The following is a 13,799-nucleotide window of genomic DNA, read 5'->3' on the forward strand; positions in this document are numbered from 1 at the left end:
GCGGAGGACCGAAAGCGGCCGGCCAGGGCAAGGTCAGCCTCCACGTAGCGCACAGGCTTTGGCCGCTGGGGGTGTGGTCTCATGAACAAGAGGTGACGTAGTGGCGGCTGCTCCCTGCGCCTGAGCTTCAGGCAGAGCCCTCTGCGAGTGGTGCCTTTCGAAGCCAGAGCGGCCCGGAAAGCTCCTGGACACCCCCCCCCCCGTGTCGGTGAAACCTGAGTGTTTAATTTTAACTGTACCACGAATTCAGCATCGCAAGGGCACTCGCGGGGTCGCTCCACTGTGCAGCAAGAGGCTTTACTTATCGGTTACTGTGTCGCTTCTTCTACAGCTTGTCGGGCTGCTCTGTACCGGACACTAGGGTAGGAGTTAAGGATACACAAGTAAAAAGGATGGGTTGCGAACTCTTGTTCGTGCAGGAAAAACATGTTGGTTACTTTCTATAGTAGTGATTTTCCCTGGTAGCTTTACAGCTCGTAGTTGAAACCCTGCGTTCTTGAATATACCAAGAGCTTTGTTCAAGAAGCCGATTTAACCCATGAAGTTTAAAACGCAGACCACCTTAAAAGCTGTTAAATGAAGAATTTGCATCCCATTCCGGAGGTGTTTATCAAATGTTTTCCGTGTATTTTTTTTTGGAAGACATCAGTGCGGAAGAGCTAGGTATGCAGACTCTGGGACCTGCCTGCCTGGATCTGTCACTGGCTGTATGACCGTGGGTAGGTTACTTAACCTCTCAGTGCGTCAGTTTCTCGTTTGTAAAATGGAGAATGATGGGGTTGTTAGGATGATTAAATAAGATAATAGTTTTTAAGTGCTCGGAACAGTGCCTGGTACCTGGTGAGTTCTCTTTAAGTCTATGTAAAGTTTCAAAAATGTAGCACACAGATGACCTGAGAGTTGGTATGTCTACCATTATTCTGGGCACTGGGGATACAGCAGGAGAAGACTTACGTAGTCCCTGGTCTCTGGAGCTTGCATTCCATTGGGAAGGGAGAGCTGATAAACAAAATGTAGTAAATATAAGACAGGTGACTGCTTGAAGAAACACACACACACACACACACACACACACACACAGGGTAAGGATAATATGGAAAAGATATGAGGAGAGGGGACACTCGTAATGTTATAGAAGGCAGTCAGGAAAGGCTTCACTGATAGGGTGATACTTAAACAGATACTTGTAGTAATTAAGAGAATGACATATATCCGGGTGCCTAGCTGACTCAGCCAGTAGAGCATGCGACTGTTGATCTCAGGGTTGTGAGTTCAAGCCCCACATTGGGCCTAGAGCTTACTTAAGGAAAAACAAAGTGAAATATGTGGGTCTCTGGGAAAGAGCAGTACAGGCAGAAAGAAACAACTGATGCAAAGGTCCTGAGGCAGGAGAATCCTTGGCAGGTTAGAGGATTACCAAAAAGGCAAGGATGGCTGGAGCAGAGTGGGGTGGGGAAGGATGATAAGGGATGAGGACCAAGAAGTAGGAGTGGGAGGACAGAGATCACATAGGGCCTGGTAGGCCATTGTAAGGACTCTAGCTTTTACTGAGTGGGATGGGGCGCCATTATTGAAGTGGGAAACTGCTTTGAGATGAGTCACATGGACATAGGACCTAAGTGGGTTTCTGGACAACAGTGAAAAGTTTAGCTAGTGTCAATCAAGCCTGTGTTTCCTACAGCTGTAAATTCTCTGGAGCGCTGTCCTATAAATTCATGTCATGCCATAAAGACACTGCCATTAATGAAAGACAGTGCAATTAATGAATATGTTTTTACATCATTTATTAAGTAATTAACACAAAAAGCTAAGTTCTAAAAGTTTCTTATGGGGGATTTTTTTTTTTCCTGTGGGATGAACTATGGCCCAAGAGACTTTAAGAATGATTCTGATAAATAACATGATATGATGTTTGGGATTTTGCTTCAGTATAATGGGAGCAGGGCAGATGAAATAAGAATTGTCAGGAATTGATCATCGCTGAAGCTGGGTGATGAGTACATAGGGGTTCACTATACTAGTCTTTTACTTTGCATATATTTGAAATGTTTTATAATAAAAAGTCAAAAGACATCCAAGTTTGATGAAGTTTGGGCTGACGATGTCGCTTCCTTTTCCTGCCAAATACCCCTGGAGCTAACACACAACTGAGTACCAAAACCAACCCCACACAGGAGCCCATAAATGTGAGTGGCTCCAGGCAATGAGGTCTAGGCTGCTCAGCTGAAATTCTGAACCTAGGATTTTCTTTTTTCATTTTTAAAAATGTTTATTTCTTTTGCAGAGAGACAGAGAGAAAACATGATCGGGGAGGAGCAGAGAGAAAGGGAAAGAGAAAATCCCAAGCAGAGTCTGCAATATCAGCACAGAACCGGATGTGGGGCTCGAACTCACGAACTGTGAGACCATGACCTGTGCCGAAATCAAAAGTCGGATGCTTAATTGACTGAGCCACGCAGGCGCCCCTGAACCTTGGATTTTTGAAACCTCAATGGCTAGCAACAAAAAAAGCAAATGAAAACACTATCAGCTGAAACCTGGTTTCTGTTTCTCAAGAGGTGGGATCATCGATACTTCTCTAGAAAAAACAGTTCCTTTGTTGTGAGAAACCATCTAAATGAGTTTATTTATGCAAGCGTAAAGCAAAAACCCATTTTATTTTTTAATGTTTTTAAAATATTATTTATCTTGCCCCTGAGGTTTTTTTTTAAGTTTTTTTTATTTTGAGAGAGAGAGAGAGAGAGAGAGAGAGAACATTAGTGTGTGTGTGAGTGGGGGAGGGGCAGAGAGAGAGGGAGAGAGAGAGAATCCCAAGCAGGCTCCGTGCTGTCAGTGCAGAGCCCGACTCAGGGCTTGAAGTGGGGCTTGATTTACCCAAACTATGAAATTTGAAGTGGGGTTCATGGGCAAATGGCTAAGAAAGAATTCTTGAGACGTTTTTGGTGCAAAGGCGTGATTTTATTCAAGCACAGGGACAGGACCCGTGGGCAGAAAGAGCTGTACGTGCAAGTGGGAGGGGTGGCTGATGATGTAGTTTAATTTGTGGAGGGAGTGGGGTAGAGGTAACGCAGGTTACTAAGGAATTTTTGTATGCTGAAGTCAGGGTCTTATAGGACCTTGAATATTTGGCTTTCGTCAAGATACCATTATTTTCAGTTTTTAGTGAAGTATAAACATTAAGGCATTAAGGCAGCCATGAACTTCTCAAAGAATGTCACACGCTGCGCGTCTCAGGTATCAGTGGCTGCAAGCTGTTAGGAGATTTACCTAAAATACATTTTTCTTGCCTTTGTTCTCCTCATCATTTCCCCCCCTGAACAATTTTGACCCTTAAATCTTTAAGGTTGCTGGGGGTGGAAGGCCTTATCTTCTGTAACTTCTTCCTGCTGAATAGGGGCGTAGAGATGTTCCTACCTATGGGTCAACATTGGTCAGTTAAGGATGTGGGAGTTAAGAAAGGGAGAGGCAGCCAAATCCAAGGTGGATTGGATACATGAATCTCCTTGAGTAGAAAGGATCATCTGTTGACTTGCAGTTTTTGTAGTGATGGAGTCTTGGGACCAAGCAAAAAACAAAACAAAACAAAACAAAAAAACATTGAAGAAAACAGCATATTAGAATTAAAGCAGTTGAGGCCCCTGGGTCTCAGTTGGTTAAGCGTCTGACTTTGGCCCAGGTCATGATCGTGGTTTGTGAGTTCAAGCCCTGCATCGAGGTCTGTGCTGACAGCTCAGAGCTTGGAACCTGCTTCAGATTCTGTGTTTCCCTCTCTCTCTGCCCCTCCCTGGCTCGCACTCCGTCTCTCTCTCTCTCTCTCTCTCTCTCTCAAAAATAAACAAATATTAGAAAAAATAATGAAGTGGCTATAAGAATGAGAAGTCCAACAAAGAGACCCTTAATAGTTTACCTTAGTCCTCCCTCCAAACCAGAAACTTAACCAGTCATTAAGAGAAAGGGAAGGATTTTGTAGAGCCTCAATTTGAGTATTCATATCTTTTAGTAGTCCTGTGACATTTTTATAATCTGGGATGTATACACAACATTCTGTTTTAATAATGGCACATGTGCCTCCCTGTGCCATTTGTTTTGCAGAACTGCTTTGCACATTTGTGCATTTTCAGTATTGAGTAAGGAGATGCTGGTTTGTGAATCATTGGGTGCCTTTATGGTATATTTGTTAAGGGCTTCCACATGCCAAATTATACTTTCTAACCCTGCAGATGGTGCAAATGTGGATGCTAGTGATCATGCCAATGAAAAACAGACCATATCCATCTTTGTTTTAAATTGGGAAGATTAGCCAGGGTAGTGATGGTTTTATTAACATGCCCATGAATCCAGGCAAAAACCAAGGTACGATGACCTATACACCCTGGAGAAAGCCAAGGCCATTGATTAGTTCCACATAACCAGTGGATTCTGTTTGGAGCTAGCCATCTGACTCCAGGTGGCTGTATTCAAACAGAAGCAAACCAGTCAGCCTGGAGTATAATGGTCCAAGAACATGTTTCTAGAGATAGCCATGCTAGATGTCATGTGCTGTTTGCCCAGGTGTCATGGGTATGATTTCTTTGTCCCCAGCATAAAAGTGCCTTTTGACTGAGCTGTCCAGTAGTGGGTGTGAGCCATAAATATGTATCCCAAATTTGATATATACCCTCCTCAGTTATAGCAATAAGTAGGATTTCATAACTTAAGACACTCACTGGCAGGCATCAATTTGTGGGCTTGCAAAGTCAGTTAATATTTTAATAGTTTGAGGGTCTGAGAAAATCTGGGAACGTCCTGGTAAATTCCATGTCTTACTGATCATGAGCCAAGGAGAAACATTCCCATTAGTGATAGATTTATCACAAAACAGGGTATCATTCTATATTATTTCTGAAGTATAAGTATGTAGAGAGTGCCAATCAGTGCCCTGTAATGGGGGAACCCACCAGGGTAACCTGGATGTACTTGACACGGGCAAGGCTCCACATAGCCAATAAGTGGTTTGATTTTGTAGCTCAGCGTAATGCTGTGTCCATTGTAGAAAGGAATTGTCAGTTCAAATAGGTGAACAGAGAACAAAGAGAAAATATACAGCCTTCCTTGTCATTTGAAGAGGAGTTTGAGGTCTCCTACAAGTTCACGGGAGTAAGAAGGCATGTTAGTTTGCTCATTGGTTTCCTGCGAAGGAGGTACAGCTTTTCTTCTAGGTATAGGACTCTGGGAAGGGTGCCCTTCTAATTTTACTGCAGCTCAAATACATATGACCTAATATGGACCTTTCCATTTTGGATTTAAGTCCCCTGCTGTCCTCGATTTCCAGTTTTTTATATAAACCATGTATGTCTCTGGAGCTTACACGGGTGGACTTTCAGTTACAGTTGAGTCAGGTTTTGGAGGCATGTGTTAGGTATATTCATTAAGTAACTTATGAATTAGACCAGCCTCGAGTGAAGAGTTTAATAGAGCATGGTAATCCTCATCTAACAAGTCCACTGTGACAAGTGGCTTTCTGTATAACTCAGAAGGGCTAAGTCCTTGGAGCAGCTCTCATTCTGAGAAGTCCTATTGTGGCAAGAGAATAACCCAATTTTCCTCATTCTGTAAACTAAGTTTAGTTATGGTGTCATTTACATTTTTTTCAATGTTTATTTATTTTGAGAGAGAGAGCTTGAGAGGGGGAGGGGCAGAGAGAGAGAGAGGGAGACGCAGAATCTGAAGCAGGCTCCAGGCTCTGAGCTGTCACCACAGAGCCCAATGCAGAGCCTGAACCCACAAACTAGGAGATCATGACCTGAGCCAAAGTTGGATGCTTAACTGACTGAGCCACCCAGGCGCCCTGTTTTTTTTTAAAAAAAAAATTTTTTTTTAATGTTTATTTATTTTTGAGAGGGAGAGAGGGAGACACAGAATCCAAAGGAGGCTCCAGACTCTCGAGCTGTCAGCACGGAGCCCGACGCAGGGCTTGAACTCACGGACCGCGAGATCATGACCTGGGCCAAAGTCAGACGCTCAACCGACTGAGCCACCCAGGCACCCCCAGGCGCCCTGTTTTAAAGCATGATCAGCTTATTCTGCCTTCCCATAGGATTGTGGATGCCGGGCTGAATATAGAAAATATTTAATTTTTAAAGCCTGTGCTTTTGGTTGAGTTATTTGTGCAGTAAAAGTAGGACCATTGCCACTTTGCAAGGATTGTGGAAAGCCAAATCTAGGAATAACTTCTCGCAACAAAACTTTGATTACTTCCATGGCCTTTTCTTTTACAAGGAAAGGCCTTGATCCATCCAGTGAAAGTATCAACAAACACTAGTGGAAACTTAGAGCCTTTGCAAGGAGGAATTTGTATAAAATCAGGCTGCCGGTCCTCTCCTGGATATGTTCCACGCCTTTGGACCAGTTTCAAAAGTGGAGGAGGGTGAGCTGTGCCTTCTGGATTTACTTGTGCACAAACAACACAGGATCGGCAGACCTGTTTAATTGTGGTTGTTAAATTTACCCCATCAAATATATTTTTAATTAGGGGTGTCTGGGTAGCTCAGTTGGTTAAGCATCCGACTTCAGCTCTGGTGATGATCTCACAGTCTGTGAGTTCAAGCCCCACGTCAGGCTCTGGGCTGACAGTTCAGAGCCTGGAGCCTACTTGGGATTCTGTGTCTCCCTCTCTCTCTGCCCCACCCCTGCTCATGCTCTGTCTCATTCTCTCTCTGTCTCTCTCTGTCTCTCTCTCTCAAAATTAAATAAACATTAAAAAAATTTTTAAATATATATATTTAAAATTATATGTTCTAAGGCATTTTTGCCCAAATAAGTAGCCTGGTGTAAACCCTGTATTACCTTCCATTGGTTATTTTTGAATATAAAGATTTTTCCTGGGGCGCCTGGGTGGCTCAGTCGGTTGAGCGTCCGACTTCGGCTCAGGTCATGATCTCACGGTCCATGAGTTCGAGCCCCACATCAGGCTCTGTGCTGACAGCTCAGAGCCTGGAGCCTGTTTCAGATTCTGTGTCTCCCTCTCTCTCTGCCCCTCCCCTGTTCATGCTCTGTCTCTCTGTCTCAAAAATTAATAAACATTAAAAAAATTAAAAAAAAAGATTTTTCCTTTTAACAAGCCTGTCCTGTGCATTTTTGGATATCCCCATTCCTGTACTATGTGAGCCTCTTGGTCTGAGTAGGCTGGAGTTATAGACTTTACTGGAGTCAAAACTGGTATAAGACTTAATATTTATTTTGTGCTGCCTGCTTGGCTGCATGGTCTGCCAAATTATTTCCTTTAGATTCTAAAGTAGGTGTACTGCCTCACGGAGAGTAATGATTTCAGGCCCATATTTGATTGGGTAGTTATGGCTTGATAATAATCCCCTTTCTTTCCAGATTGCCCCATGGGCATGTAGTATTGGGAAAGCATATTCAGAGGCCTTTTGCTCCTTGAAGAGCACAGGTAAGCGCTATTAATTCAGCCTTTTGAACAGAAGTATTTATTGGAAGGGCTTCTGCCTTAATGGTCTTGATTAAACTAACTATAGCATATACAGCTTTTCCTTCTCCATTATCCAGGATGCTACTGCCATCAGTCAACTAATTGTCATCTGCATTTTCAATAGGGGAATCTTTTAATTCAGGTCTGCCAGCGTAAATAAGATCAGTAATTTCTGAGCAATTATGTTCTAACAGAGAAGTATGATGGTCAGGTCCAGGCTTAAGGGTAGCTGGATTTAAAGTCTGAGAGGTTTTAAGTACTATTTCCAGTGTGTCTAAACGTGTAGCCTCCTGTTTAGTAAGTTGGCCTCCCATCATCCATTGGTGGCCTTTGGTCTCTGAACACTTTGAACCTGATGTGGAGTCATCACTGTCAAGGACTGTCTCATAGTAAGTTTTGAAGCTCCTTCTACCAGGAGGACTGTGGCAGATATTGCTCGAAATCAGCCACTCTTGAGCTACATTACCAAGTGACTTTGCAAAATATCCCACTGGCCTTGTTTCATTTCCTAACTTTTTAAATGTTTATTTATTTTTGAGAGAGAGAGAGAGAGAGAGAGAGAGAGAGAGAGAACACAAGCAGAGGAGGGGCAGAAAGACAGGGAAACACAGAATCTGAAGCAGGCTCCAGGCTCTGAGCTGTCAGCACAGAGCCCGATACGAGGCTTGAACCCACAAACTATGAGATCATGACCTGAGCCGAAGTTGGACTGTTAATTGACTGAGCCACCCAGGCGCCCTCTCATTTCCTAATTTTTGAGTGGGAATTCGCAAAGCTTGTCTCTGTTTTTCTGCTACTTATAAAGTGAAAGGTTCTTCTAAATTTGGTAGAGCCAAAGCCAGGGCCGTCGAAAGTTTAGTTTTTAATGTTTGAAAGGCCGTCTGCTGGGCTTTTGTCCAGAGTAAAGGTTCTTCCTCGGGGCCTTTAACTGAATCATATGATCGTTTGGCTAAGACCCCAAATCCAGGAATCCACAGGTGATAAAAGCCTGCCATACCCAGGGAAGTGCAGAACTGTTTCTTTGTAGCTGGGGGGGTCCAAATCTAATATAGCCTTTTTTCTGTCAGTAGACAAAGTACAATGTCCTGGTGTTAGTTCATATCCCAAATATTGCAATTTTTGTCTAGATATTTGTGTCTTTTTAGGGGAGACCCAATACCCTCTGTCTGCTGAGAAGTTAGGTAAAGTTGTAGAATTACTATCAGACGTTTCTTTACTGGGACTACAGATTAAAATGTCATCCACATATTGAATTATAGTCCCTTGTGGTGAGGAGGTTCCACGGAGGTCTTTGCCAAGTGTGGCCCTGAACAAAGGAGAATTTTTTCTAAACCCCTGGGGCAAAACTGTCCAAGTCAATGGAGCAGCCTGTGGGTTTGAAGGTGAAGCCCGTTCCAAAGCAAATGGTGGCTGTGTTTGCTCACTTAGAGGGATGCACAAGAAGGCGTCTTTTAAACCAAGTACTGTAAACCAGTTGGGATCACCAGGGACCTGGGTGAGAATGGTATATGGATTTGGCACTTTGGGATGAATGGCTCTTAAATCTTGTACCATTTGGCTTCTTTTACTGGTAAAACTGGAGTGTGATAAGGAATTGACAAGGTGTTTGAGAATACCATGTTTGAGAAATTTGTCAGTAAGTGGTTGTAGCCCAGCTTTTGCCTCAGGTTTTAATGGGTATTGCTTTTTTAAGAGGTATAATGCCTGGGTCATTTAAGGTCACTTTAACTGGCTGGGCTTTAAGAGCCCATCCTGGGACATCGAAATCCCAGACCTGTGAATTTACTTCCTTCCAGATATTAGAAGGGATACCAGAATAAGGTTTTAATTCCCCAGATGTAAAAGAGAACAAGCTGTCCTCTTCTTTAGTAAGAGCAAACCTGCTTCCTAGTTTAGACAGTAAGTCTCATCCAAGTAATGGAGTGGGACAAGATGGAAGGACTGAAAAACATGAGCTACCAAGTGACAGTCTTCTACTTACGAGTTAAAGGCATTGTTTGGCGGCATGTTTTAGTTTCCCCCTCTACGCCAACAATTTTATGGCTAGAGAAACAGGTAGAGCCAGAGTGCTGAATAAGAACACAGTAAAGTGGCTCCTATATCAATAAGAAAATCGACAAACTTACCTTCCACATCCAGGGTAACCCGGGGCACAGTCATCTTGATGTCAAAGGGAGCCAGACCAGCCCCAGGGCCCCATCATGCCTCCTCCTCTGGTTCCTGCTCTCAGGCAGGGAAGCGAGTTCCTGCCTTCCTCTCTTCCAATGTCACTGTTTTTTTTGTTTTGTTTTGTTTTGTTTTTGTTTTTGTTTTTTTACAGACAAGACATGGCCCCGGGGGAGAGCCTTTGTTTGGACATTCTTTTTGTTTGTTTGTTTTTTGTTTTTCTTTAAGTTTATTTACTTATTTTGAGAGAGACGGCTACAGTGCAGGAGCAGGGGAGAGGCAAAGAGAGAGAATCCCATACAGGCTCTGTGCTGTCAGCGCAGAGCCTGATGCCGGGCTTGAACTCACAAACTATGACAGGGCTCAGACTCACAAACCGAGATCATGCGTGACCTGAGCCAAAATCAAGAGTTAGATGCTTCCCTGACTGAGCTACCCAGGTGCCCCTGTTGGAACATTCTTTACTCCAATGTCCAGTCTGGCCACACCCATAGCATGGGAACTTACCTGATTCTTTGTCTGATACCGGTTTTTTCTTTGACCCCTGGTTAGTCTGATGTTGTAGGGAATACGCGATAGTGGCAACCAATATTTGAGCCTGTACTTACCCTGCAATTTAGCTCTCTGGTCCTTTCTTGCTTTAAGACCACATCTCTATTACTAAAGACTCCGGTGGCCACCCCTAGTAGGCACTGGGTGGGGGTTTGAGGGCTGAGAGCCATTTTAGTCTGTGTTCAGCAGATGTCAGGTGCCAACTGACATAAAATGCATGTTTAGTATAGCTGTTCCTTCAGGTGAGGTTGGATCCAGATTTGTATATTTATGGATGGCTTCTATTAAATGGCCCTGAAATAGAGCTGGATCCTCATCAGTTCCTTGAGTAACTTCTTGAATTTTATCATAGTTTACAGGTTTAAAGAATCCTTCTTTCATTCCTTCTATTAAACAAGTGATCATATGATCTCATCTCTCCCTTCCCAGTCTACTCTCTTGGTATTTCCAGTGTGGCTCAGTGTTTTGGACAGCAGCGCCACCTATTGGATAACGTTCCCTGTCTCTCATTGCCAGTTCATCAGTGAACTTTTTTTTTCTTTTAACTTGTTTTATTTTTTATTTTTTTTTTTTAATTTACATCCCAGTCAGTTAGCATCTAGTGCAACAATTATTTCAGGAGTAGATTCCTTAGTGCCCCTTACCCCTTTAGCCCATCCCCCCTCCCACAACCCCTCCAGCAACCCTCAGTTTGTTCTCCATATTTATGAGTCTCTTCTGTTTTGTCCCCCTCCCTGTTTTTATATTATTTTTGTTTCCCTTCCCTTATATTCATCTGTTTGGTCTCTTAAAGTCCTCATATGAGTGAATTCATATGATTTTTGTCTTTCTCTGACTAATTTCACTTAGCATGATACCCTCCAGTTCCATCCACATAGTTGCAAATGGCAAGATTTCATTATTTTTGATTGCTGAGTAATCCTCCATTATATATGTATACCACATCTTCTTTATCCATTCATCCATTGATGGACATATGGGCTGTTTCCATACTTTGGCTATTGTTGATAGTGCTGCTATAAACATGGGGGTGCCTGTGTCCCTTCGAAACGGCACACCTGTATCCCGTGAATAAATGCCTAGTAGTCCAATTGGTGGGTCATAGGTAGGTATTTTTAGTTTTTTGAGGAACCTCCATACTGGTTTCCAGAGTGGCTGCACCAGCTTGCATTTGAGCCCCTGCCCAGATATGGGTTTTGTTTTTTTTTTTTTACTCCCAGGTCCAACAACAAGTTAATATGATATATATATCTTGTCAAGTCAGATCAAATATAATAAATGCTTAGCCCTCAATAAATTGAGAAGGGCTTTCGGAATATTGTCCTAATTGTTGTTTTATCTGAGCCAGATTGGCCATCGAGAATGAGACCTGGACTCTAATTGTGCCCATTTCTCTATTAGCAACCTCCCTAAGAAGATACGATCCAAATTTAGTGAAGCTCCTGGGAGACAGGGAGTTCCACTCCTAGTGTGTCCAGCTGGGCTGGGAGCAGAGGGGTCTTGGGGCTTATAAGGAAGGGGGCTAGTGACAGGGCCAGTGTCCTGTTTGTCTGGACTGGCCAGTAATTCCTCCAGATTTGTTAGGTGGCATGGGTCTATTTAGATATGCATCATCCAGTATGTCCAGACGGGGGTTTGTTAACCTGGCTAGTGGATAGACACATTCTGCAGGAGGCCCTCAGGTCTGGATCCTGATGTAGGGCCGTGAAAGCCTGGACATAGGGTACCTCAGTCCATTTGCCCTGTTTCTTGCAGAAGAGATGTAACTGATAGATTGTATTAAGGTTTAATGTTCCATTAATGGGCCATTTCCCTCATCTTCTAAGGAGTACTGAGGCCAGGCAATATTACTAAAGAAGATCAGGGTTTGTTTTTTTCCCTTGGATCTTGCAATCCGAATTGATTCCAGTGGGTTAAAAGGCATCCCAAGGGAGAGTCCTTGGGGACTGAAGAAGATCTCATATTCCTAGAAAAGCAGAAAATGTCCATGACCAAAAAATCCCCCCTGATTCCCAGGTGGCATCCCACACAGGATATTTAGAGGTTCCAGCTGTCAAAGGCAATCAGGGGCGTCCTTTGAATATAATTGCTACTGATCACCATTCCAACATAAAGACCCCACGGGAGGGATGCCGGCATCCCCCCTACCCTGCCCCATTGCATCCTGGGCTACAAATGGGTGCCTGGTGAATGGAGCGAAATACCATGCCTTGCCTTGCCTTGCCCTGAAGACTATGCCATGCCTTGCCGTGAAGACCGTGCTGTTTTTAACCCATAAAAAACACTCAAAAAGTTTTACAAGAGGAAATTATCCAATTTGGTAACCTCAGTAGTGAGTAGGGGACACTGATGAAAAATAGTAAAGATAGAAGTCCATCATGTGGACTTCTAAGTGACATTCCAACACATGTACAGCCAACTTCCCTACAAAATGGTCCCCGATTGGGTTTTAATTCAGTCCGGTACTGGTTTCAGCAGGCTCCCGGTGGAGGCCCCTCGGCCAGAAGCCGCTAGACCAGAGGTGGAGGGGATCACGTTAGGCCAATGAGGAGGAAACCTCACAAGGGAGTCTTTAAGATTAGCAGCTGTCCTAGTGACTTAGGTGGCTGTCCCGTGCCCAAAAGACAGACTAGCTTTGTATAAGGACAGGGAGAAAGAGGGGGCATCAAGTTTCTGGGTCTTACTACCATTCTGGCCAGGGTACTAACTTCCAGCCAAAAAGCAGGCTTTCTCCTCCCCATACAGTAAGTAGCCACAGGCTGGAGGATTGCAGCCTGAGCACTCGACTTGAAAGTGTTCCAATGAGACCACACTCCTTGAAAAGCCCCTGAAGTGAGAGTAAAGGAAGAGGAGAGAAAATACTCACCAAGTTCGCACTGAGACTCAGAGTCCAGATAAAAAGACTCGAAGCCCCATGTAAAGGCACCAAAATGATGAAATTATAAACTGAGGTTCATGGGCAAATGGCTAAGAAAGAATTCTTGAGACGTTTTTGGTGCAAAGACATGATTTTATTCAAGCACAGGGACAGGACCCGTGGGCAGAAAGAGCTGTACGTGCAAGTGGGAGGGGTGGCTGATGATATAGGTTAATTTGTGGAGGGACAGGGGTAGAGGTAACGTAGGTTACTAAGGAATTTTTGTATGCTGAAGTCAGAGTCTTACAGGACCTTTTAGTTTTTAGTGAAGTGTAAACATTAAGACATTAAGGCAGCCGTGAACTTCTTGAGGAATGTCACGCACTGCGTGTCTCAGGTATCGGGGCCACAAGCTGTAAGGAGATTTACTTTAAAATACACTTTTCTTGTCTTTGTTCTCCTCATCAAGACCATGACCTGAGCTGAAATCAAGGTCGGACGCATCACCGACTGCACCATGCAGGCACGCCACAAAAGCACATTTTAAAGCAGACTTTTAAGTATCAGTCTGATCTTTCCCTCTGAATTTCTAAATAAATGATGCTTAAAATTGCCACTTTCTCATTAATTTTAGACATTGTCTACTGACTTTCTATTATGGAAAGTAAGAGATTTAGTACTTTTGTACTAGCCTCTACCTCTGATTTCCTTTGAGCTCCCAGGACAGTGATATGGTAATTATCAGTAAATTGGTAA

At 43.5% G+C, this 13,799-nt stretch overlaps 1 long non-coding RNA gene across 1 annotated transcript; it reads left to right on the plus strand.

The window, feature by feature from the left end:
* The first annotated feature begins 38 nt into the window (after window positions 1–38).
* LOC128316104 (uncharacterized) lies at window positions 39–3,819 on the plus strand. The gene is made up of 2 exons (XR_008299618.1): window positions 39–719; window positions 2,285–3,819. It is a non-coding gene; the product is annotated as an uncharacterized LOC128316104 (long non-coding RNA).
* Window positions 3,820–13,799: the final 9,980 nt, after the last annotated feature.

The sequence above is a fragment of the Acinonyx jubatus genome, chromosome B3 (genome assembly GCF_027475565.1).
Source record: "Acinonyx jubatus isolate Ajub_Pintada_27869175 chromosome B3, VMU_Ajub_asm_v1.0, whole genome shotgun sequence".
Lineage (NCBI taxonomy): Eukaryota > Metazoa > Chordata > Mammalia > Carnivora > Felidae > Acinonyx > Acinonyx jubatus.